Source organism: Euprymna scolopes, chromosome 3 (assembly GCF_053919585.1).
Source record: "Euprymna scolopes isolate OS-2025 chromosome 3, ASM5391958v1, whole genome shotgun sequence".
Lineage (NCBI taxonomy): Eukaryota > Metazoa > Mollusca > Cephalopoda > Sepiida > Sepiolidae > Euprymna > Euprymna scolopes.
In genome coordinates, this window is record NC_136484.1 from 95,015,739 (window position 1) to 95,043,689 (window position 27,951).

A 27,951-nucleotide genomic window follows, 5' to 3' on the forward strand; every position below is an offset into this window, starting at 1 on the left:
ACTTAGGGTTAGTGATGAATTTTTTAACTGCTCTGAAAAGTTAGAATATCTTGGAAATGGATCATCTTGGATTAAAGTTATATACCAAACTGGACTTCCACTGTTAATTCTAAAATATGTAATTTCTTTCCGCACATTTTTTCAGTGTGTTCACACGTAATCACCTAAAAAGGTAGAAGTTCATTTTTGGGGAGGGGGATTTTTCTGAGGCTGTTACTCTACAAATTTATGGGAGTTATTTTTTATTTCGTTTTTCCAGTCTACAGAAACAGTATTTAAAAATTTTTTTTTTATATAAATAAAATAAAAACTGATAATGATAATTGTTGATTCCTGTCTGCCTCGGCAAAATAGTTCAATCACGGAATTGTTTTGGTGTTAATAATGACTATTTTTGCGAAACTGGCTGATATGCCACAATATTATTTTTAATGATGCTGATGAGGATAATAACAAACAAAAATCTACCGCTACAAGACGAGAGGTGGGTGCAAAACTGCAGAAAACCGATCACCATAAAGATGTCACCCACCTTTCCCTATTCTAAGCGTTCTCTCATAATTCTTATATGCTTTTCGCTTATAAGTGAATTCATAAGATGCCCCCCCCTCTTCTTCCATATTACACGCGTAACGTATAGACAGACAGAGGAGGAGAGAGAGAATGATGCAGACAGAGACGAGAGAGTGAGTGAAGTGTGACGCCTGATGATCTGCGAGAAGAGAAGCACAAAAAACAAAAAAAACAAACAAAAAAACAAACAAAAAAAAAACGAGATAAAGGGAGATAATCGCCTCCAGCTGCTAATTTCAACCAATATCCGGGAACTTGAAATGGCGGCTCTCTATACGTTACACTCGTACAACCACCCAATTGATGTAACTAAAACTACATCAGATATTTCCTGTAAGTATCTTATTTATTTTTTTTCCCGACAGTTTCTCACCTCGTCGACCCTGGTATGGCGGCGTGTCATCTAAATGTGATGTTTTGCCCAATTCGAAGATGAAACGCCATAGTTTCATATTGGAGGGTTTCGTTATTTTTTGAGAACACCTGAAGAAAAAGAGTGAGTGTGTTTGTGAAAACATTTGCCTTAAAATGTCTTCAGATATTGCATTGCCAAGATGACACAATCGTTCGGGAGCCGAAAAATCGCAACCTCTCTTCAAGACTCCGAATTTCCATTATGTATTTATTTATTTTCCCATAATTTTACTTCTTTATTATTTATTTTTACATATCTTGGCTACCGCGTTTAATTTATTATCTTGATAGAGAATGAAAGAGAGATTAAACATTGTGTGTGTGTGTGTATATATATATATATATGTGTGTGTGTGTGTGTGTGTATATATATATATATATGTGTGTGTGTGTGTGTCTTAAAAATTCCCGAACATTTGACGTGATTTTCAAAATCATAAATTTTTAATAGAAACGAAATGCTACCACAAGCATCATATGTAGTTATGTTCAAAGAAACGTTTGTGTTTTATTTTCGAAAGAATTCATCCGGCGAAATGCCCTAGCTGTAATGTACCAAGTACCATGTATTGAGCACTTTCGAAGTGAATATTGAGATACGTAATTGTACATATACGAAACGAATATTATATAAACAAGTTCACTTTAGTATTATTTACAAAAGCAACTTAATAAATTTTATATGTATATATGTGTGTGTGTGTGTGTGTGTATATATGTATGTGTATATATATGTGTGTGTGTATATATATATGTATGTGTATATATATGTGTTTGTGTGTGTGTGTGTAAACAAAACAAAGCTGATACAGTCGCATGTTAATCATGAAATCCAGTGCCACTGCACTAGTGCACTGCACTGCACTGCAGTGTTGGAATATCTAGGGGCCAGTCAAGAGATATCGATCTCAGTTTAAAGCATTTGCTTGTCTAGCAACACCACTCCGATGCTGTGATATGCAGCGAAATAGTTTGTGGGAGTTTATATACACGCATATATTCTTAAAAAGTTCACAATGGTGATGAGTGTAAAACTACCTTAAAATAATGAACTTATTTGTCGTAGTTGTTAAAACGTTATTCGAGTGCTCGATATTATTTAAATAAAAACATGAGGTTATGATTGCTTCATGAAGTCCTGTGTAATGTTAGATTTGTGGGCTGAGCGAGCATTGATTTTAAAACACACACACACACACACACACACATATATATATATATATATATATATATATATATATATATATATATATATACACACACACACACACAGTTTTATGTTATTATTTTAAACTGAAATTGTTATTTGATCGTAATAGACGACAATCCACAAGAGATGAGAGAAATTAAGATCACATTCATAGACAGATTTCTGAAAATAAAATAAATAACAGTGAAAGATCCTTTTACTGTCTTTTATCTTTATGAAATGTTCTAGTTATAAATATTAAAAATCACTTTGAGATTCCTGTTATTTGTTGAAAGGATGCACACACAACCTGATAAAAAGCAAACATAACAAAAACGGCTACACTTTTTGACGTTTTCCCTTGGATATAAGAAAATGCTTCATGCTTCAGTGCTTCTGCTTCACCCATTAAAAAAAAAAAAAAAAAAATTAATAAATTATTTAAAAAAAAACAAAACTTTCTTCACTTGTTTTGATTATTGAGTTCTATTTTCGTGTACAGAACGGAGACTCAACTTAGAACATCTAGATAAGATCGGATAAGTCCGAAAATCGTAATGTATTTATTTCGTTTCAGTTTCATTCGGTTTGACGGTTTGGATTTTACATAAACACAAGTCACGTGATTTCTGAGCGGCTATTGGACATAATATCTTGCTCTTCTTTTATTGAGCACTCTTAGTAACCCTCGTTAAATTATATGCAGACACACACGTGTATGTGAGTATAAAAGACTTAATTTAAATATTTAATTGCTTTTTAGCGGTTACAGTCGATGGTTCTATTATCACATTTAAAACATTTTGTTCCCAATCCAAGGTGTTCTTTTTTGGTGAGCTGGATTTCTGTCTACACAGACACACCTTTTAGAGAGATAAAAGTGAATAGATTGACACCCCATCCCCCGTTTTTATGTTTTATAGTACAGCAGAATTACCCACTTCATCACAGGTGCCGTATTTGAAATCGGAAATTGCGAACCAGTCTTCAAAAAAAAAAAAAATAAATAAATAAATTGCTACATTGGTTTTTACGGATTTAGGTGCTGCTGCATGCAGTGCGCTATTTTTTTTAAATCGTATTTTCAAGTTTAATTAAAGTTTTATGTTTTTTTATTCAATTGTAACTTAAAGTACAGAATAGGTACAAAACACCCTCCCCTTTCCATGTTAAGAATGGCTTTTTAAATAATAACGTTATGATTTCAGCGCGGATCAATAAGTGCATGAGTACCCGGATTTATTTATCTTTGCAAATAATTTATTTTTAGTAACTTGTTTATTAGCAAATTATTAAATCAAACGGCACTTCTGCAGTATGCGGACGGCGGCCATTGTTAGAGGGCGATAACTCCAATTTCTTCTTGATCAAATAACACTGCAAATAAGTAACAAACAAGCATTTTTTTCTGAATAGAAAAATATTTGAGAACCAAAACATTTATTGTATCAATATATAATTGTAAAAACTGCGTCAGAAAATATAATTTTAATAAAACAATTTTGTAATGTAGGGACTGCCAAAACAATGTGGAAAAAAAGAAAGCATGATGCCGTGACGTCAGACTTGTGTTAACTATACGAACTATGGAAAAGCAGAAAGCGACTTAATGTTTTTTCAAACCTTTGTTTATCTTCTTCAAACTGCAATTAATAATTAATCTTTGTTATAATTTTGTTAGGTTTTAAAATTTACACAGTTTAATGATTAATAATATTATAAACATTTGTATATTAAATATGAAATACGGTTTTACCGAATGTTCATTTGGTTAACTACCGGCTTCCATATTTTGTTCGGTAAAAAGAGACAAACGAAATATGAGGGGGGGGGTCTACAAAATGCTTAATAGTTGTGCAATAATATTTTCAAATCGGTTTCTGGCGATAAAATAGCTAACAAGAGCAATGTTTATATTAAAACTTAATATTAAAAAAAAAAATTTAAACAATTAAAAATCTATGTTGTAACGGAACATTTTAAAACAATGGAATTTTAATCGTTTTAATCTTTTAAAAATTAATGTTTAGGAAGTTTCTTTTTCTTGGCAATTCAACTGATTATGATATATATTAATTCGAAAAAACGCTATTAAAAAAAAACAAAAACATTAAATTTATATCATTTTTTTTAATTGCAACTTCAAGGTAAGTTTTTGTTCAATACGTGTATTTAAATTTAAAAAAAATAAATGTTTTACTTATTTGAACTCTTATGTTTCATAATAAATAGAAATTTCGATAGATTTAAATATACTTTATTCAAATTTCGAAAAAAATAAATATGGGGGATGGACACGTATTAAAAAAATATTTCTCCTCGTATATTTTACGGAAACTACATTTTATATGTAATTTCATTCTAAAATGGATAAGTGTCGAAAATTTCACAAAAATCTGACCATTAGTTGATTTTTGCTAGATTTATTAAACACGGGTATGTTTTCACGTTCGAAATGCTTACTACATGGAAACGTTATTTTAAAGCGCCAATTATGTAAACACGATTTTCGTCTCGCAATTTCATTATTTTCGTGCGATGAAAAATTAAAAAAAAAAATTATTACTAGTTTATTCTTCCCTTCTTTTAAATGGTACAAAAGTTATATTGATAATATTAACTTATAATAAAGTTACATCGTTTTACATATAAGGGTGGGGGTTAATTTTGTGGTGACTTTTGGATGTGCCTATTGTAATGAAAGCAACATTTGATTTTTATAAAGTAAATTTTTTTTTTTTTTTCAAAAAATAAATAATTTAAATGAAACATTTTTCGAATTAAAGCAACTCTGAAGGGTCAACAACAAATTAATAAATGAAACGTTTTTCCGAATTAACTTAACATGAGATTTTTTTTTTCTTTTTTTTTTTTTTATCAAAGTAAAATTGTGGCATCCGAGAAGCCCGACCTGGTGACAGTTTAGTAAAACGCACTAAGAAAGATGGCCGCCGTCCACATATTGCAGAAGTGCCAATCAAACTTTTATGGAATTTAATTTTTGAAATTAAATATTGTTTAACAAATTAAACTATATTATAATTGGAATTTTTTAAAAAGTAATTTTTCAAATAGTTAAATTAATTATAAACCAGTTATAATTACAAAATAATAAACAATTATTAATAAATAAATTCAAACTATTTTTGATAAAAATAGAACTTCCACTATACGTTTTTTTTTTTTTAAAATCGAATTTGGAAGAGAGCATTGAACCGATACAGTTTTCGATTTAAGACACGGCGGCCATGATGAAGTGGATATTTTCTATTTTACCATTAATTTGATTGTAATTAGGTTTTGGGAAGTATTTCTTCAAACTGATTTAATTGTATGTATTAACTTAATATTTTAGAATCGAGCATAAAAAATGTTTCCATGGAGATATTATGTATTTACTTGTCTTATTTAGTTGATCCTACACAAATTGGTTTTCGACAGGTTAGCATATTTAGCAAGTTAGCGTCGTCCATAAAAAGCCACAATTGCAACATTGATTTTTTTACAGTAAATTTCTCAAATCCTAGCTTCCTCCATCCGTCCTTTTTTCTCTACCGGTGCAGCAGCAGCAACAACAACTATTATTACAATACCTCTTTCTACCCGGCGTTGTCCGACCGTAATTTTATTTTCGTTTTTGATTAGTTTATTGTTCAATCTGTTCTGTTCTTTCTTTTTTCGCTTAATTAAAAAAAAAAAAAAAAAATTAAAAATTCATTCAAATAACGGAATATGTTATTAAAAAAATTGATTTTGTCAAAATGCGAAATGGTGTTGTTTAGAAGTTAAGCACGTCTTTGTTTACTTCCGTTTTCTGCTGACCGTTTTGCTTCACAATGAATGCCCTGGAAAGGCACCATCTGATTAATGTTTAATAATTAAAAGTATTCTGTTATTCCAAGTTCGTTTATTTATTTTAAAACTTGTAAATATTAATTAGAAAGGATTTTTTCAGGGCATTCATCATGAAACACAACTGTAAGCAGAAAACGGAAGTAAACAGACATGCAGATCTTGAAAAAGGCCTGAAATGTACAAACCCATGAATACTTTCGGATTTATTTTACTAGTAGGTTTATCCAAGAAACTTAGAGCCAGAGAGTTGCATGTTTTTTTTTTTTTTTTTTTTAAGCAATTAAATTAGAATGTAAATAGGATTTAAATTTATTCATTGCATTTTTCTGAATTATTTTTAAAAAATTCAGTGCTTTTTCTTTAAAAAAAACAAACAAAGAAACATAAATGTCGTTTACACACATGCACACGCGATAATCCGATATTTCTGCAGTTTAAATAATAACGTTATTATTTAGAAACCCAGGTTTCACAAGGAGAGGATGAGGTTTTATTAACTATTCTGTGCTTTGATGTTGTTTAATAAACAAATCGTCAAAATTGAATTTTACTTGAGAATTCTATGTATGAAAATAAATAAATAAATAAAAATAGCAGCACGGTCTGCAAACTGCACAAGTACCGATAATACTATTGATAAAAATTATTCTTACTGATTAACACGAGTGATTACCAGTGCTCGCTCGATTCTGATTGACAAGTTTTCCCAGATTATTATTATTATTATTATTTTCTCTCTTTGTTTTTTTGTTTTTTTTTACTGAACTTTTGTTTATTTTTCTTGATCGTTCATTAATGTTTCAAAATTCGTTGATGCATGCAGTAGCCTTACATGTGTGAACCGAAGGAAAAAGAAGGGGAAAAAATCCTGCTTACACGTGACATTCTAAAAGATCCCCTAAAATTGTGAATGAATATTGGCTCTCCTAAAAAGAACAGTTGTTGTTCTGTGGAGTGTGGAAATTTGATTTTCCATCATTTTTTTTTTTTTTTTTTTTAAAGTGGGTAAGAAATAAAATAAACCAGAACAAAAGTATTTTTGGGAAGCTAAAGATCTCAAAATTTTTTACTCTCCAAAAAAAAGAAAAAAAAAAGAAAAAAAGTGAAGTACCATTAAGTTAAAACCTTAAAACCCATCGAATTCGCGTGAAATTTGGAACAGAGCTCCTCCTATGCATAATCGGTGTCAAAGGGCGTTGAGATGCGTTGAAAAGAAATCAATGGAGTGCTCAATCGCGAATGTGAGAGTTTAAATACAGATTATTTATCTAAAACCTACGTTTCATATTTCAGAGACGTACCATGGTTTCATTCACGTGGATTGACCTTTTACTAATTACAAGGTTGTTAAAAATCCATTTAAATTATCAGATTTGAAGAATGGAGTTCAAAAGGAATTCCTTTTAAACTTCATTTGTCTATTTTTTTTTTTTTTCCATTAGGTGAGTATCTGATGATTTGAATAGATTTTGACGACCTTTTAAATAGTAATTCACATGGTACGTCCCTGAAATGTTTAACATAGTTGCTAAATAAATACTCTAAAATATAAACAGCTATATGTCTATCTGTCTGTTTCCATAATTTCAAACTCTATCGCCTCCGAAACTAAAAGTCGCAGGGGCCTCAAATGATTGGATTTTTTTCCGGGCTGTTCTTTTATGGGTCTGTAGCCTGTTAAAATAGTTTTTAAGGCGTCAAAAATGGATCAAAATTGAAAAAAAAAAAAAAAAAAAAAAAAAAAAAAAATCATTAAACATTTTGTACATTAATCTTAGTTTATTTTAAATTTTTAATCGGTTTATATGCCTGTCACGTTGGTGCAGTGATAATGTTACTAGTTTTAAATGCTACCGTTTCGATTCTAGCTGATGGCACGTAAATACTTCTTTTTTTTTTACTTTTGAAATCACGACTCTATAATGTATACGAAATCTAGACAAATTAAAATATCATATTTAAGCGTATTTTATTCCCGGGCAAAGTTGGGCGCTACCCCAGCTATATATATATATATATATATATATATATATATATATATATATATATAAAATGTCATTCATTCAGAACTGGAATATGGATAAACAGGGATCAACAATCATTTCCGAGCAATGCTCGGTGTACCTGCGCTAGTCGTATATAAAACTTGTAACTAGTATCTTGTATTTGTTTCTGAATTTCGCCAGACCCCGTCATTGACATTTATATTTGATTTAAAATTTCAAGTGGGTGGATTAATTCAATCCTATTTCAATTGGAACCATAATTTCTATTTTCCTTGTTTTTTTTTCTTTTATCAGAAAAAGTTTAAAGAAAAGAAGAAAAAAATGGATGCAGTGAAATAAAAATTTAAACGTATATTGATAAATTAAATAATAAATATTTATTGAAACGTGTCGTCTCACCTAAAGAGGGGGGGTGTATGAATGAAATGCAGACTAGTTGATAAGAATGGAATCTTGGTATTCTTGTAGAATTCCATTTGACATGATTTTCTCTTGTGTACGTGTGTCTGATGTTGGTGTGTCTGTACAAGGAGGCGAGTCTGTCTGGAAATGTGTGTCTAGTCTACGACTTGTACAAGGACTGCACTTTTCAATAGAGATGGCACCTTTTTTTTGTTTCTTTTGCTTAGAAAGCACACTTAACGGGTATTTACTGTAGTGGTTCATTTGAAATTCATTATCACAGCTATTTTATCTCACGAATCTAATATATATATATATATATATATATATATATATATATATATATATATATTCTCTGGAAGGAAATAATGATTTCCACTTAGCATTGAGGCAATGCTCTAGCGTAAAAAGTAATTGAATACTTTCAATTATGAGTATCGTAAATATAGCACACACACACACACACACACACACATATATATATATATAATTTGCTGTTCTTAATTATGAATTTAATTAATTCAAATTTATTTCGTAAAAAATCGATATTTTGATGAAATATTTCCAATCCAATACCAATTATTTCAGCAAGTGCGTTGAATATTTTCAAACTCCTGAGCAGTAGACATATAATTTCAATGGCATTTCTTTCTTTCTTTCTTTCTTTCTTTGTTTATTACTCACTAGAAGTTCTCAAACCAGTCGTTACCACCAGTCAGTGTTCCCTAGAGTCTGGGTGACAGGTTTCCCCAAATTTTCAGTATTCTCAGCTTCTTTCGATCACCGCTGCAAATCGCTTTGCATTTTCGCAGCAGCCGTTTACTATTTAATTCTGCTTGGCTTCCCTTGGAATTTGGATGACAATAAGCCCCCTCCGCAGGATTCTAGTGCTCTCTGTGTCCTTCCAGTGGAGATTGGGAGGATGTTTTTTTATCTTCTGAGACGTTTTAATGACCATTTTCTATAACACCAACTGCGCTTTTTAAGAAACTGGAGGGTGAGGTGGAGTCCGTGTCAGATTAAAAATAATTTCAATGGTATATTTCTGTTAGATTTCTCTTTGTCTGTTTTACTTTTTCTCGAAAACTACTGGACCGATCTAGCTTAAATTTTCAACAATCAATTTGGCATAAAACTCTCATTCTAAGTAGCTTTTGCCCATTGTGCTAAAAAGTCTAATTTATCTTTTTATAAATCATTTATTTGTATTTGTTATGTTTTTTGGGCAATAGACATCTCGCTTTTTTTCAAAATACAAGAGAAAAAAAGCATCGTGATCTCTGAAAGTTATCGAAATAAAAAAGAACTTCGGTTCTTATTTAGAATTAAACCTAATTATATATATATATATATATATATATATATATATATATATATATATATATATATATGTAGTAATTTATAAAATATATATGCTCTACCTACGTATTGAGCACTTTTGAAGTAAATACTTAAAGTTTACGCATAAATCTATACTTTCGTATATTAAATTTATGTGAATAAATGAAGTAGTTATATATATATATATATATATAATTATCTCCAAATCTTTATGATATACGTAACTGTCGCGTAACGAAGATGCCATATTCCAAAAACCACGTAAATTGGTCAAGTTGTTTTATTTTTAACCAAGAAAATAACATTTTATAAGGAAGCGATACGTTATGTCTTGATCCGCCATAAACGCTATAAATGAACGTAAGATAACTCAACTCGAACTATCGATACCAAAATCAGCCTTATAATAGTTACAATTTCCTATTAAAATCGCTAAAAACATATATATATATATAACCTACTCAATCAATGTACGTGATTTTTGGAATATGACATCTTTCTTCTGTGCTAGGTACGTATATGATAAAGCTTTTCCTACAATTTAGTTTTTAAAAGTAGGTTTAATTTTAAATAAGCACTAGAAATTCTTATCAGTGTCTTAAAAAATGATAGATTTCTAGCATTTTAGAGATCCAATTTTTATTTAATTCCTCTTGGATTCCGACCTTAAAAACGAAAAAGAAAAAAAAAAAGAAAAGAAAAAAAAAAAGACGCATTGTCGAGAAAATGGTATTCCACATTTCTTGAATGAATTGTCTTCTTGCAGCTTGCACCCCTCCATCCTCCTCCCCCTCCTCTACTCGCACTTGCAATGATGGTTCCATTGTTTAAACTGACACTACAGTTTATCTGCAGTTTCCTCTTCTTCATATTTCTGCGCTTCTTATTATTTGTGTGTGTGTGTATATATATATATATATATATATATATATATATATATATATATATATATGAGAGAAAGTCTCAACAAGCAGCGGCACTGGGTATGAGAATACTTAGATGGAGAGAAAGAAGAATTAGAAGTAGATAAGTAAAATCTAAGAAGAGAGACGTATGGGGGTGGAGAGCTTAAGAGAGGGAGAAAGTATGTGAGTGGGCTAGACATGTTGGGCTAGATCACTAGGTTATTCTGCACAATTGCATATCTACGTCTGTCAGCAAATAACACACACACACACACACACACACACACACACACACACAGCTCGAGACTGAAACAGAGTAGTGAAATCAAATCCATTAGAAAAGAAATCTCTCCTTTCTTGCAGTCTTGAGATTTTTGACTGTCTCAACTCGATCACCTCCATAACATGTGTCTAAAAAAAAAATGTTTAAGGGAATTTTAGCAGACCATTTTCAGCGTTAGGTGCAACAAAAAAATACGTGATATCTCATATTAAATAAAAATTGTGTGACCACGTTTCTAGCCTCTACGTCACTTACGTGTTTTGTTTTTTTTATTTTATTTTTATTTACTATCAATCGAATATTGATGAAATAAAAACTACTGTAGCATTCAAGCATGCGTAAAATGAAACGAAAGATTAAAAAAAAAATCCCATTAAATATGTATTTACTTTTTTTTTTTTTCGTAAGCCATTTTAATATTTTGTTAATTGTAGACAAATAATTAATTACTTCGCGACCCTTCAAAAGATTGGAAAGGAATTTTTAAGCATTTAAACTGTCGAATAAAGAAGTCTTTTCTGTTTTTAAAATTCTTCGCAAATTGTCAAGTGAATAAAAGCTTTTGGAAGCTATTTAAAACAATTGCTTTAATAAATTTAGTTATAGCTTTATAATAATTGTGTTAGGTTAATAATTTTTCGTTAAACGTAATTTAACTGTCAAAATCCTATTTAAAAATGATTATAAGAAAAGGTTCTTATTTATAATTCATACCAATTAAAGCAACAAAAATACAGAAAAGTCTTTATAATCTACGCATCCGTCTCAGAATGGAAATACATTCCAAAAATCACATAAATTGATGAAATACTTTTATTTTTATATAAAATTTTTTTTTGGAACGATTTAATGTGAAATCAGTTTGAATTATTGTGTACTTATCTGCCCTTTTTCAATATGGCGCCGTGAGACAGTTCCCTTTTGCTTACTCATAAAATTTGATTTTCTTAGTTAATAATAAAACTACTTGATCAGTTTACGTGAGTTTTGGAAAATGATAATCGCGTTCCTTGACAGGTATGTGCATCATAAAGATTTTTCTTTATTTTTTTTTCATGAGGTTGAATTTTGAATGAGAAGAAAAATGAAACTAAAGATTCTCGGGCAACGCCGGGTATGTACAACAGATCCCCCCCCCCCAAAAAAAAATAAAATGAGAAAGAAGCTATCTGTATCATGTGAAATCAAGGTTTATTATCTGATCTGTTACCAGTCACGAGGGGAAATCCTTCAAGACATGTGACAGTTTTTATTTTTGTCTCATCCGGGATGCCCCTTTTGGGGGAGCTAGATACCCGCTCCCTCCTCATCAGATTAAAAACAGACCCTGTGTCTAATTTTGCCCTCGTAAAGAGACAAGTCAATCGAATCTTGTTATTTAAAGCATTTTCAATTGAATTTAGCTTTCAAAATTTGTTGCCTTGTAGGTTAGATAAGCCGAGTATTTCTAGTCAGCTATTGACTGTTTACATGGCATTGATTATTCTCGATTTATTATGGGCAGTATGAATAGTACCGAGTGGTGATAAGTAGTAGTACCATCATGTGGTCTTAGTAGTAGTCCTAGTAGCAGTATGATTATTAGTGGTGGTGGTGCTCTCTGCTAATATGATGAGCTACTTCTGGTAATAGGGTTGGGGAAATCAACATGAATGAAAAACATGTTAGAACTAGGTGAGGTCGGACATAGAACAAACAGCCACGAAGACTTGAAGTAAACTGTTGATGTGCACAGGAACACATAAGTATGTATATTTGAATAATTTAGAGAGAGAGAGGGGGAAAGAGAGAGAGAGAGAGAGAGTGGGGTGTATGTGAGAGACGGGGGATCTTTGTGTCTGGAGATCTGAAACAGGTGGCTGTGGTTAACTTGATGCCATGGTATTCTGATGAAAGAAAGAAAGGAAGAAAAATATTTCCACTTTAAATATCTCTGCATCGCAACAAACAAAACAAAAACGAAAAGCAAAAAATAAAAAAAAAATTAAAATAACGCAGTTAATTGCCGATGAAAATAAATATATTTATTGCTTAAGTGATTTTCAACATGGGATTATTATCAACCTGGACATGCATCTGGTATTTTATATGGTAAAGGCTCAAGTAAGAAACACTTTTTTTTTTCTTTATCACAGAAGAAGCAATTACCTGAACCAAAAAACAACATAAAAAAAAAACTAAAAACATCTTGCTTATTTAAAACATTTTTTTTTTAGTGAGGAAAGGAAAATAATGCTGAAATTGTAATAATTTGATTTTAATTTTTCTTGAAATTTATTAGTTTCATTTCTTATATGTGAATTCTAATAATACGATGTTTACCAAACACATTATTTAATTTAATATTACACAATTCTTTCGAAAAAAACAAAACAAAAAAAACAACTTACCGTTTCCTTCTACCTGCCACATAAAAAATTAATTTAAAGCAAAAAAAATAAAATAAATAAATAAATAAAATAAATAGATAAATGTTTAAATTCTGAAACATCACTCCTCTCCCCTTTTAAGGTAAGGATTGATGATTCAAATTAATCGTATTACTTTACCTTTGTTATTTTCACAACGCTGTAACCTTTTCAACCTTCTCCAGATGCATCTTTTCGATCCAGGAACTCATGTGGAAGTTCAAACTGAACATTTCTACCCAGTCAGGGCTGACAGGACAAGAACATTTACACTCAGTGATTAAATAAAGGGTTCACTTAATAATTTTGACACAGATTCACAAGTTTAAAAAAGACGCCTGAAGAAGGTCGGCAGTTGCATCAGCTGAAACGCTGTGGAACAAATAACTCTGACGACAATAGTCGTTCAGATGATCCAAATAATAAATATATTCGTTAGAAAAAAATGTTTGGTTTTGCGTTAACTTCGCTTATTTTTACTTATATTTTTTTTTTTAATTTGTTTTAAATTTATTTTTATAGGATTACATTCGATTTTGTAATAGGATTACATTTTATTTGAAACGTTTTTTGCAGAAAACATTTGTTTAGAACAAAGTTAATAATAACTGTGGTTTATAGGAGAAATGAAATATTGCATTATGTCTTTAATAAAAGATTAAAATATTTTTTAATTTTTTCATTTTAATATTTATCTGAGTTAACTTTTAAGCAGGATTGCAGGGTCAAATGGTATAAAGTCTGATTCCTTAGGATTCTCAAAATTTGGACTAGGATTCGTTAGGATTCCCCGACTTCTGACTTCCGACTCCTTGGGATTGCAAAATATGCAATGTTTTATTCAAAAATCTTCCAATATTTAGACTGTCGTCCATTGATTTCTTGGAGGTTAAAAAATCCAACTCCTAATATTCTTCTGACTTGGATACTGTAATTTTGTGTTCTACATTTTTTTATTTTTTTATTTATAAATTTTGTAAATAAATAACAGGAATATTATTCTGTGCAACCTGAGAAATGGAATTCGTTTTAATTTGTAGTTTTTATTGCTTTAACATTTTCTCACTCATTAAATAAAAAAAAATGTAAATGTCAACAGATTGTCATTACAATTTTTTCTTGTACCTCATGGACTTCATTTATTTACATATCAGGTATGGCGCCTCATGCTTATATAAGGGTGGATCATAGTTTCTGTTTGCGCTAAAAGGTTTGTTCTCCCAGGGATTACCTCTTACCTTGGAAGAAGGGATTGGTTTATACTGATTACCTGAGTCTCTTTCATTGGGGAGGGCCAAGATCATGCTGGCGGAACTAGATTTCCCATGTTAAACTAAGCTCGTTTCTCCTGCAGAGTTGTGGAGTCAGAAGATATAAAGTCTCACTCCCAGGATTACCAAAATACTGATTCCTTATTTTAATGTTTTTCAATATTCAGTACTAATCAATCAGATCCTGACTCCTAGCATTCTTATGAATCTACCCCCACTCTACCTCCTTCAAAAATCTTTGATTCCAACACTACAAACCTGCTCACATCTTTTTTTTTTAGGGGAAGAAGAATAGATAATAACTTGGCCAGAATAGGGTAATCCATAGAGTAAATGTGGTATTCTGGTGACTGCCGAAGGGAAAGTAATGGGTAAATGGTGAAAGAATCAAAAAGTAGGTCAGAATGCATCTAGTTGATAGGATGACCACTTTTGATGGCCTTGTGTCTAATTTGTCAAATTTATTTACCTTGTGTTTGTTGTTTGATTTTTTTTTGTAAATAAATAATTCAAGAGTATGTTTTGGTTGGTCTCATGAAACCATTCTCCCATGGATTATTACCTCCTTTTTTATGAAGGGAGAATTGGTTTATGGATGATCGCCGAAGGCACCCTCATCAGTGATGTCGTTGAGGCTTCAATGATAGTTATTTTTTCACTCACCCAGAATGCCTCCCCTTTTTTCTTTTTTTTTTTTTTTTTTTTTTTTTTTTTAAGATGTGTGTGTGTGTAGGTATCTGAAATCCCACAATAAACTGATCCTGTGTCTAACTATGTTGCTATTGGATGATAAGCACTGAAGCAAATTACTTTTCTGTACCGTTTCACTTATTTTCCATTTTCCATGTCATGATTCCACTTTTCTTATTAATTTTAATACTAATAGTTCATTACTTACCGAGGCCAAAAACCACTCGAGGATGGGGGGGGGGTAGTGATATTGTCACTTGGACAATGGAGCAATAAGGAAGGATTAAGAACTGATTAATTCACAGGATGACATGACAGACATTTGTTGACATAAGGCCTGAAAGCGACCACGTTGTAGTCTATAAGAAAACATTCCTGTGCTAACGTGTTCCACAGGTAGGAAGTTATTGGAAAGAAACTCCGTTCGTAGAAGTTCTGCTTGATTTTAGGTACACGGAGAAAGAAAAAGGTGTTTGATGTGTTGGTCACAAAATCTTGCTCTATATTTGCGGTTTTTTTTGCTTTTCATATTCTTTAGATGACAAACTTATTTTACTTTGACTTAAAAATAAGCTGATTCAAATGATTGGTAACCATTTTTTTTTTCATTCTTATTTTGAAGATTTCTTACTAAGTAAAAAGATTTAAAAAATGCATTCTTTTTAAATTATTTATTTTGTCTTAAAAATGTATCATTTGGATTATTAATGCCCCCCCCCCCAATAAGAGATCCCAAACAAATCTAAGATTGGTTAAAGCACCTTAAGAGTAATTTTTGAGAATACTGAATAAAAAATCCTACTTTTTGATATAATTTTTTTTTTTTTTGAATTCTGTAAAAATTCAATAGTATCGTGATAATTTTGTACAAACAGAAAAAAAAAAAAAAGAAAAAGAATATAAAACACATTTTCATTATTTACTACTTGTACCTGCTCAACGCTGTCCGGGAGTTTCTAATATATATATATATATATATTTAAATGTTTTTCAAAGTAGGATGTTAAAAATTAATTTTACCTTATTACAGTGTCGCCTGGTCAACAATTGAATTAAAATATTATAAAAAATTAAACATTTTATTTTAGCCTCTATAAAATTATTTCATGTAAATAACTACCAAAACTTTCAACCTTTTATTACATTATTTGCTAAGAATATTAATATCAGAAATGACTTTTTATTTAACAGTTTAAATGCTTCCATATTTCTATGTAAGGTGAGGATGTAATTCGGACTATTAGCAAAAGATCAATACCATTAAATTACTTATAAAGAAACGGATTCTATTAGATTTTATTTTGTAATTTTTTAAATAGGATTTTGTTAAGTTTGTTTTGCAGTTTTAATTTCAATAAATGATTTACTACTAATAAAGAAAATGATAAGTTCATGTGTTAATACCAAAGTTATGTTCATGCAATAAATACAAAAGAAATGGTAATATAATTATATCAATATAGAAATTATTGAACATTTTCTCAATTTGAAGAGATTGTTATTCTCATTATTCTTTAGAAAATAAAAAAATCAATTGCATTTTGTAACACTTGGTCTGTCATGAAAGACTTGTTTCTATTTTCATTTCATTGTATTTATTAATACTAATCTTATATATTTCATTAAATAAAATAGACGTTTTTTTGTCTATTAATTCTATTTTTGATCCTTTCCAACTTACACATAACGGTTTTTACTTCTGTCAGGAACTGGTTGAAGTAATCGCCATATTTATCATAAGTCCGAGTACTTTCCAATTTTTCTGGATTCATCGTCAGGGATAGATTAATCTAACAGGTTTTGAACAATTTACATAATTTTTTTTTTTCTGTGGATTATTTTATTTTTTCATTGGTTAATTATTTTAATAACTTTGCTAGTATTTCAGGATGTTATTACTATTGATAAAGTTTATTTTATTAATAGGTTTTTTAATTTAGTTTCTAGTATTTCAAGTTCTCGTTTATTATTGGTCTGTTCAAGTTTAAATGTGTTAACTAAAATCTTCCTAAATTGGACAGGGGATAGGAATGTTAACTAGTCAGGTGGTTAAATATGGCACTGTTTTTGGAGCGATGCATGGCTAATCGCCTCAACAAAGTGGTGATAATCAAACCTATGTGCATGTTTTCACCGTTATTGTCGGAAACACAGTCTCCCAAAGGGCATTTGGATTCATGAACCAAGTTAGTCCTATCAAGCAACTCCATCGAGAGGGAAGAGTTATTAATTATAATCTGGTTAGAGGTTTTAGATTTATTTTAGTAAATGATTAATTTTATTTTATTTATTTTTTTGTTAAGGTCTATGAGTTGCACATTTTTGTTAATATTTTTTAGTACTTTTTCATCTATTAGAATAGAATAATTATTATACATTTGGTTTTTATAGAACAGTTTTGTGTAGTAGGTATAGCGTGTGTATTCTGTATTATTACAGTTAATATTTTCAAATTTCCTAATTTGTTTATCAATAACATGGTTAGGATATCCATTATTTATTAACGTTTGTTTAATATTGTTGAATTCGTATTCTAAAATAGTTGGGGAAGAGAAGATTAAGTTAGCACGATAAGTTGCTATTTAAAGCAGTTTTGAACCAAAAGAAATTAAAACTGTAAGTTGAAATTTACAATCAAATTTATTGTTCGACTTAATACCCCAAAAACAATTTACAAAGTTCTTATTCTGCAGAGTTTCAAAGAATGCGATTCTTGCTATTCTTCTCATAAGAGGACAGAAAGAAATCAGCAAGCAAGAATAGCATTCTTTGAAACTCTGCGGAATGAGGACTTTGTAAATTGTTTTTTAGAGTATTCAGTCAAACAATAAGTTTGATTGTAAATTTCAACTGGTAGTTTTAATTTCTTTTCTCTTATAATAAGCTCTACTCTCTATTATTTGTGTATTGAGCTTTTCTTTTTTGTCTTTTTTTGCTGGGATTAAAATATCTGTATATAAATACTTGGTATTTATATTAGATCGAAGTTTACTATTGTTTATATCACGTGAACATTGCATCTCCTTTGATTTCACAATATATATATATATATATATATATATAGTAATATTTAAGAGTCATGATCTGCCACAAGTATCTTGCTTCTAGATAAGATTCAAGAGTCTCCAACCTAATAGGTCCCACACTGTCAGACAAACTCTAATCTCTGTTCCATCACCAAAATGTGGCATCCCTGTGCCTGTTTTACAAGTATGCTTAGACGAACTCAAAGCCCCTCGATGTAAATGCCCCTAACAAATCAGACAAGCAGCAAAATCTCACCCCTACAATGTAGAGATCCCTAGATGCCGTAAAAGCCTTCTACTCCAATAGCTTCTTCCCTTAAACTGCTAGACTTTAGAATTCCCTCCCAGGCCCCTGCTTTCTTGACTGTACTGACATGCAGAAGTTCTAGTGTAATGTTAACAGACATCTCGCTGCCCAATTCCCTACATAGTATCCTTTCAAATCTGGTACCTAGTAGCCCCGTATGACTTAGTGATACTGTGCCTTGTTTGGGGTGAAAAACAGTAAAAAAAAATTGTTTCATGTTGTTTTTGTTAAATATTATTAATAAATATTATTAAATTAGGAATCATTTCGAGTTAAAATCAGTTTTATTTTTAGATAAACACGACATCAGGTTAAATTCGTTGGTCATTTAGATTTAGCTTATTCATATGATGTTGACATATTTCAAGTGTGCTTTTCTTAAGTTTACATGCAAATGGAGTTTAAGTAGAAATAATTCCTCATTTATTAATATCTGTTTACCATCTTATCTTCGAGTGGCCTTTGGGCCTTGATAAATGATGGCTCCCAAGTAAAAAAATATATATATCCAACAAAAACATAAAACCATTTTTTATGCATAAACTGAATTTTTCTTACGTTTTTCTCTGACCTTAAAACACACATATATATATATATATATATATATATACATATATATATATACATATATATATATATACTAGCAAAAGTACCTGTCGTTGACTGGGTCCAAAAACAGCCTACAGAAAATGGACTGATTTATGAAAGTATGATAGGTTATGAAAAGGAAGTGTTGTAAAGAGATAGCTTCGAATTTGGGGGTATCAAAACCGAAGCAAAATATGATGAAAGTAAAACTAAAATAGATAAACCCCATAATTTATTATACCATACCTGTTCACACTGAAACACTTATCACAATATTCTGTGGATCTATATTAAAAAAACTTGTTAAACTTTGTGACATATTTCCATTCTATGGAGGTCAGGCGCGAACGAACATCCCATAATTTTATTATACCATATTTTTTCAAACTGAAACATAATTATCAATGTATACTTATGCAGATAGATATGAAAAGTCTTTATTAAAGTTTGTGCCTATTTCCATTCTATTGAGGCCAGGCGCGAACGCAGACCCCACAATTTTATTATACCATCCCTATTTAAGTTAAAACATACTTATCAAAGTATTATGTACATCTATATCAAAAACACTCGTAAACGCTTTTTTTAAATTTTTTAATTTATTTCCATACTTTGTGGACCAGGCGCGAACGCAGACCCCACAATTGTAATGAACCACCGTTCTGCCAGATCAAACATACCCATTCCTGTGTCTCGATACATCTTCTCTCATTATATGTAATCAGTTTTTTAAAATAGTCAACCATATAGGAGCCTATTCGTGACCAGACACACACACACACACGCATTCAGCTTTATATATATATATATATATATATATATATATATAACGATGAATACTTGTCATAAGTAATCAAATTTAGCTTATTCCATTCTCTGTTTTCGCTACTCATAATATTCTTCATTGTTCAACTGACAATCTATCTATGTCATTTGTAACCTTTATCGAATAGCCTTTTGGCCTTGATAAGTGGTGGCACGTTAGTAACTTTATTATAGAAAAACATAATTATTTAAATTGGTATACTAATATTAAGTTGATTTTAAGTCTTTTTTTTTTCAAGCAATTACTGAATTAAAAAATCAATTCTTTAAATGTTTTTTTTATTCAGTAATGTTTTATAACTTTTTCATAATGTTAACCACGAAATGGTTCTGTTGAATTATATTTGTAATGCTTATTTTTTTTTAATTATCAAATTTATCTACCGTCGAACAGAATGCATTCCTCCTCCAATTTTCTCAAAATTGTAAACAAACATGAATGATCCTATGTGATAAGTGATAACTAGGCCTAGAATATTCTTTTCATTGTTTTGACTCTCGAGTATATATTCGACACAATTAGACACAGTTAATCAATCGAGAACCACATAACTCTACCTAAAGACGTATAAAATATTAACTGATATATACTCGAGAGTCAAAATAATAAAAAGAATCTTCTCTTGTCATAGTCCTAGTGATAACTCATGCCCCAGTTATATATCTTTTGTTTATTACATACTTTTTATCTATCTAGTATTTACAACCATATTTCCATTAGTAAATAAGGCTGCGTTTGCTTTTTATAAAATACTAACAGGATCCATGTCCCGACATTGCCCAGGATGAAATAGAAAAGAATGCTTTTGCAAAAAAAAAAAAAAAAAAAAAGTATCTGTAAAATATTCTAGAACTGTGAATCTGATAAAACGGGAAGTGTTTTTTTTCCTCCTCGATGCATCTACACTACAAACGGAATTAAAAATATTAATTGTTGCATTTGAATGAACTGAGAAGCTGAATTGACTTTAAATCGACTGCATCTTTTTGAAACATTAACCAAAGTCTCTGAACATTAGAAATAATTCCTTTCCTACCTTCGATATTGTAATAAAAATGCATTTTAATAATCAGTTAGCGCAGCTACCCAATGCTTCTCAGGTGGATGGATAACACAAAATAAGAGATGAACGAAGTGTAATATATCTGGCTAAAATATATTAATTCAAATCCATGAAAGGAAAAGGAAAGAAATTGCACAGCAGCAAAAACGTTCAGAATTGCAATAATGTCGACTTATGATGGATTGAACACATAAACAATATTGTTGGAAATGATTAAAAAATCAATTCACAATGAGATATATATGATTATATTTACTTGCCTCCCCACGAGGGTAGTTATAGTCAAGTTCGGTTTTTAATGTGAAGAAAATCCGAAGGGAAACTCTAGATTTTAACAAAAATAAAAATTTCTTTAGCCTAGAAGGATTTCTTTGAACATCATCGGTTGGTTGGTTTTGTTTTACGGCATATCAACCCTTTTCCGGTTATTTAATGCCAAATCCAAAGATTTTGAAGAACATTTTTTTAATAGAATATGTTTGTTGTTTTCAAGTCGGTTTTTATTTAACCCATAGTTGGGACCCTAACAGGTACTACCACTCCGGGTCAGAGTGGACCTGGGAGCAATGGCAATTAAAGGGTGGCTCCACACTCCCCAAAGCCCGCAAGCTGGGGCCTCACCACTGGATATAGTTTAAGGTCATATCCAGGACCGAACATCATCGGACCATGATGATGAAGTGTAATATTTAAACAGATACATTTTTCTCCTAGCACAAAATGTCAAACAATTATATCTATCATATCTGATATCAGAAATTGACGAATAACAACACTCGTCTTTAGTAGTGTCACACATGTTTAATGTGCATATTCAAAATCTCTGTAAAGGAATCCTGAGTTTTAAAAATGAGCTAAAAATGAAACAAAAAAATAAAGTTTGTCTTATTTATTCATTATATCATCTTTAAAATTTCTATGACTTTCCTAAATGTTTACTTAAAAAAAAAAAAAAGATGGAAGTAATATAAAAACATAGGATGGGTTGCACACAACAATAAATGGAACTTCCATGAATGAAGTTTCTTTTCAAAAACTTCCCATCTGTAGAACACAATATAACAGGGCTGTTTCCCAGCTGAATATAACATGGTCTTTAAGTTAAATGTTGACATATTCTTCTCAACCTATTCACTTAAATAACTAAGTTTTGCCCAAAATTCTTCTATTATTTTAAATCCTCTCAAGGTGTTTCTCATTACCAACTGACAAGATCATTAACCTCGAGTGACCTTTGGGCCTTAAAACAAAATAATACATTATTAAAAACAATCCCTATAATAAACTTTGTGTTTAACTATGTCGCTTTGGGGGGGGGGGTAAATTAAATTTCTCAACCATTAAACTTGTTTTTCGTGTTTAATTCTGACTCAGCCCAATTCATTTCTGGTTTTTTTTTGTAGAAGACAAACCTTTTTACGTTTCTGAATTAATTTGAAATGAGGATTATTCATAAATTCTTTAGACTACTGTTTTCATCTTGAGTGTTATTTTCACAACGTTTCGGTCGATGTAACCTCCGACCTCAGGTGTATCTTGTCGGACTTGAAAATTTGTACAAAATTTCAAATGGAACCCTTTATTTAATCCACATGGATTAAATAAAGGGTTCAAAATTTCGTGCAGATTCCTGAATTCGACAAGATACACCTGAAGAAGGTCGGAGGTTACACTGACCGAAACGTTGTGAAAATAACAATAAACATGAAAAAAAAAGTTTGAACAATCCAAATAATATGAACAAACCTTTTTACTTTGATTTAAAATTGAGGTGATTTCGAAAGTTTAGTGTTCATTGCTATTTTATTTTTCATTTTGAAAGAAAAAACTAACAAAATCCATGTTTTATTTTTACTTGTGTTTGCCTTAAAATGCTGTATCACTTTAGATTAAACAAGAACGAAAATGATAACATTTCCTACAAAAACAAGTTGCAAACAAGTGACCAACTTTTATGTTCCATTGTATCATTGTCAAAAGTTTTATGCATTGCTCATTCAAATATTTACTTTGAAAAAAAAAAGATGGAAGTAATTTGAAAAATTTTGTCATGTACGAAACAGCAAAAAAAAAAAAAAAAAAGTAAATCTTTTATTTGAAAACATACCGTCCAATTTTTAGAGGGAAAATCAATTTGCTATGTAAGTTCAATCTAAAATGATCAAATTAAATTTTTCTAAGAAGTTCATAAACTGCAGTTTTTAGTCTAAAGATAGCTGACAACTCGAATATTATGTGATATTTAGATAAAAAAAAAACTGAACCCACAGCTACAACAGTGAAAATTCTTATTTTCCTTATTTAAAATCATTAAGTAAGATTTCTTTTTAATGGATGAATTTCAAGTCTTTAGTACAGGATATATGGTATTATTATATGACAATAATAAGTTGACAATCTCTGTCAAAAATAATGTAAGAAAAAATATGTCCACTATTTATTCAGATATATTACTAAAATATTCATATAAAATTATTTCAGAATTACGTCAGTCATTTAATTTTTCATATAAAAATTATCATTTCTGATGACCTAAAGAAAAAACAAAATGACCTATCATTGACTTTTTATGATAGAGTGAAGGATATCTTTGCAAATTCAGTTCAGACAGCAATGCAGGGTTGAGTTGGCTGTCTGATTTGTTGTATTCTCGATTTCCTTTGCTACTTAAAATGCTTGCATTCGGGAGAGGGGAAAGGCTAGCAAAAAAGCACATGTTTCACTTGCTAACTTTTGTGTAATGGAATGAAAGTGCATATATTTATTTATATACAACTAAATGAACGGTTTTTTTATGACAGAGTGGAGGGTAATTCTTATTTTGCATTATTCTTTATCTTTAGAAGAATTTAAAAATTACTTTAAGAATATAGGTAAGATTATCATTGTTTGTAAAAGTTACAAAAAATGCTTTAGCAATGCGAATTTTGATAGATAATCTGCTTATATTAGTAAAGATAAATATTGGTAAACAAGATCAAGGTTCAATCTTTGGTTGAGGCAAATGAAAAACAAATAAAAAATGTTACTTGATGTCCCCTTAGCATTATAACATGAGGATCAAAGGTTAGTGGAGTAATCCTGGGAAAGAAATGGCGCTCTTTCCCACATCGTGGTGTAGTAGCTAATTAAAAGGATCCTTTGGATTGCCCTCGACTATAGCTGATCGCTTCACCCTTTTTTTTATTACCTGTTGTAACAGGTGACTAGTCATAAAATGATGAAAATTTAACCTGAAATGGATTTGAAAGTTTAGAATCTTTGAAAGTTGTTCATGTCTGATAAGGCCAGGTTTCTTTTTTATTTAAAGAAACAAAAAATGCTAAGACTGTAACCTACACCTTTGTCCTTCATCCCTCAAAAATTGAAATTCTGAGGTGATTATATGTAAATAACTTAATAGAGTAGGCAGTAAAAACTAATTAAAAAACATAAATATTTTAGACTTTAATGTGTATGTGTGAGGTCACTTTTAGATGTATATTTAATGTAAAATGATCACCTACTTCCGGATTAGATAGAATTTTTCACGTATAAAAAGTTAAGTTATATCTCTATATTGTATTTAATTTTGTTTCTACCGGCAACTGTTTAAGCTGTCGTTGCATAAAAAAATAAAAAGAATCTTATTTTTTATTATTATGAGAATTGGCACATAGTGCAGGTCTCCAATAATACCAACATCTTTTAAGCATGTAAACCATCAACACATATGACATATTCCTCTGCTCCCCCCCTCTCCTAATATTTTAATTATTTAATTTTAAAAGATGCTTTGATTACCAAATTGTCAGATTATAAAATGTATTTTTATTTTGAATCGATTGATTAATTTTTAGAGAGGGGCAGTTTGTAATAAAAAAACTTATGTAAAATGATGATTTTGGGCTTCATATTTTCCTATGATTTGTTGACCAACGTTTATCATTAAAAATAAATAAAAATTTATTTGCGATAATCGGTTAAAAACCAACTTATTGGATTTGTGTTTTGCTAGAAAAAATGTGTGGTATCTATTTGATGCTGGGCTTAGTCTATTGTGTCCTCTGTCAATGAAGGAGACGCCCTTGTAGAATGGGACAATTTTTATTTTTGTTCCAAGCTATATTAAAAACTTTGCTAACTTTGCACTCGTGGAGAGGCAAATAAGAACATTTTTTAAAAAAAACTTATTGCTAAGTATAACGAAACTGATCCTGCACCAACCACACCAGGGGTCTTTAACATCGTCGGATTCCACCCGATATGACAGGTGTTCTTTCGATCGTACATTGTCTCGTCACAAGTTGAACTGTTGATCGTCTTCACCCACTGGGTTTTCATAGTGGGGCGCTTTGCCTCTCGATCGAATCGTCTCCTACCCTGTGTAGGTAGTCTCCGGGTACATCAATCACTCCGCTGGTTCTTGCGGCTTGCTGCAAAATGAAGAGTTCTCACCACAAACAAACAGAACTCCGGTTTATAACAATAACAAACTATTTATTAATTTCATTACTTCATAACAGCTACTATCTAAATTGAGGTGACTGACTATAGCAGTGAAACGATGTAAGACCAGACCAGTAAAGTCACAGATTTTCCCATTAACACAGGCTAGTTAACATCATAACATCAGGCCCTGAGGGCTCCCAAATCGGGAGCGCTTGACCAGCTCAGCCGTTCAGTTTGCTGGCTACGACTCTACTCTTTTTAGAATTCCTTTTTCTAAATCCAACCCCACCTCTCCTTCAGAGAGTGGTTACAAACACCCTTTCTTTCTTCTTCTTAGAGCTTACCCTTCGTCTTGTCCATTCAACACCTCTCTCTCTCTGTTCCCCTAATTTCTGCTCCTCCTCTTCGAACTTATCTCTACCAAATTTTAACCCTCATTTGCACTGAGGTTTTTACTTATCAAATTAGGAGTGATTAGTCATTCCAGTTCGAACAATGCTTGGCGGCGACCCTTACCCTTGACCCCCCCCCATTCTAAGTTGTCAGCCTTAATCAGCTAAGGATCTCTGGATCTCTTCGTACCTCTCAACAGAGGTTTTAAAAACAACCTTTCATGCTAACAGATATATAACGACAATGAGATAAAAACAATTATTATTTGTTTTTTCTCTTTCTGACAAAATCCCATAGCCATTTCTGTTTTGTCCCAATCAGACATCAACACCCCCTCTTCTACTTTCTCTTATTCTATCCCATCCAGTCAAACACCCGCCTCACCGCAATATGCACCTCGCTGCATGCATTCATGACACGAATAGTGTCATAAACTTTTGAATTGTGCATAGTATTCAGATGCACGATAACTCATCAAAAGTTCCGTGTATAATATGCAGGATAATGTACAATTGTCAAGGAATTGTATATGAATTACTAGCTTGATTGCCCGGCGTTGCCTGGGTGTTTAGAGGTGCGTGTTGAGTAAAAAATTTAAAAAAAAAAAAAAAAAAGTGATAGTAGGCAAGCAGGCAGGCTCGAACCCGTACTACGAAGGAGGAAAAGAATGTGGAAAAAAAAAAAAAAAGAAATGTGACGTCTTTACCATCATCAAACCGGAAGTGAGGAAAGTTTAAATTAGGGCTAGTCAATCGAAAAGAGGGGATGACTTTTGAAAATATCGGCGAAAAAAGCGACCCCTCCTTGTAGAAAAGTGCTCAGTTGAGGGTGAATCAATTAATGTTTTTAGCTGATTTTTCAATATTTGTCGTTCGAAGAGTCGAGCTTCAAAACGATACCGATCTCGTGAAAATCTGTCGCCTCTGTCGAAAGTTTTAGGCAGACATACAAACATACATACATACATTTAAACAGATAAGTGAGATTTATATTCTAGAAGAAGGTACACATTTGTATAGAGGAGGAGAGGGGAATTGTTGGTGAATTTTGGTAAGTGTTAGGATGCAACAACTGATATTCCATGCTCCAGCAATTCTGGAAATGTTAAAAAAAAAAAATATTTTTTCGAAAGTTGTACTGCACTGTTGTCTGACTTTGTAAGTATGACCACGTGTCTTAGACACATGGAGATAAAAAAAAAAAAAAAAATGATGTTTCAGATTGTTGTTGACGAGATCGTTAAGTTTTGTAAGAGTTTATTAAGTCGGTTGCTAGACATCAGCATTTATCCGAGCGTTTAAGGCCGCTGGAGGGAGTTTCGTTTTCTATGTAGATGTAAAGTAAAACGAACCCCCTATCCTACTACCGCGCACCAATTTCTGAGGAAACTTTGGTAAACTGGATTATTTTGGCTTAATTGACTGGTTGAAAAAGATCATTCACTTTGCATACCCCCCCCCCGCTTAAACAAGTAAAAAAAAACAAAAAAACTTGGATTTGACAATTTGGTTCTTTAAAAGATAACACTAAAAATTTTTTTAAAAAATTGAATAAAATTAAAAGTTTTGGAAGTAGGATAATAATGCGTGTTTTATAAGTCTGCCCAAAAGAATCATCTTGCTGACGACCTATAATTCCTTCATTCTTACAAGTTTTTACTCGCTCCTTGAGAGGTGTTGTTATAGTACCTTGGTATGTCAATTTCCATCTTTACATAGCTTTTACCGCTACATATAGTAGTACATAACATTTTTTGGAAAAAAACAATGTTTCTAAATATCTGCATGAGAGAGTAAGTAACTACGATGAAAGTATTTACGCAGTGGCATTATTGGCAAAAACATCTATATATTAATACGATAGCGTGTGCGTCACGCTTACATCCGGGTCGTTTAATTATGTATTTCCATTTCTTGTCATAAATAATTTTACCAAGAATTCTTCATAAGTTTTGGTTTTGATTATAACTGATGGCACTCC

General features: G+C 31.1%; 1 protein-coding gene across 3 annotated transcripts in view; it reads left to right on the forward strand.

The window, feature by feature from the left end:
• The first annotated feature begins 517 nt into the window (after positions 1 to 517).
• Positions 518 to 27,951, forward strand: part of LOC145257709 (uncharacterized) — a 217,148-nt gene continuing 189,714 nt past the window's right edge. Inside the window, exon 1 of one of the 3 annotated variants that reach the window (XM_080115682.1) lies at positions 518 to 906. The gene's annotated coding sequence lies outside the window, so the exon portion shown is untranslated. Of the gene's footprint in view, positions 907 to 9,995; positions 13,072 to 27,951 lie in introns of those variants that run through there. The other 2 variants (XM_080115681.1, XM_080115683.1) reach the window with 2 other exon arrangements.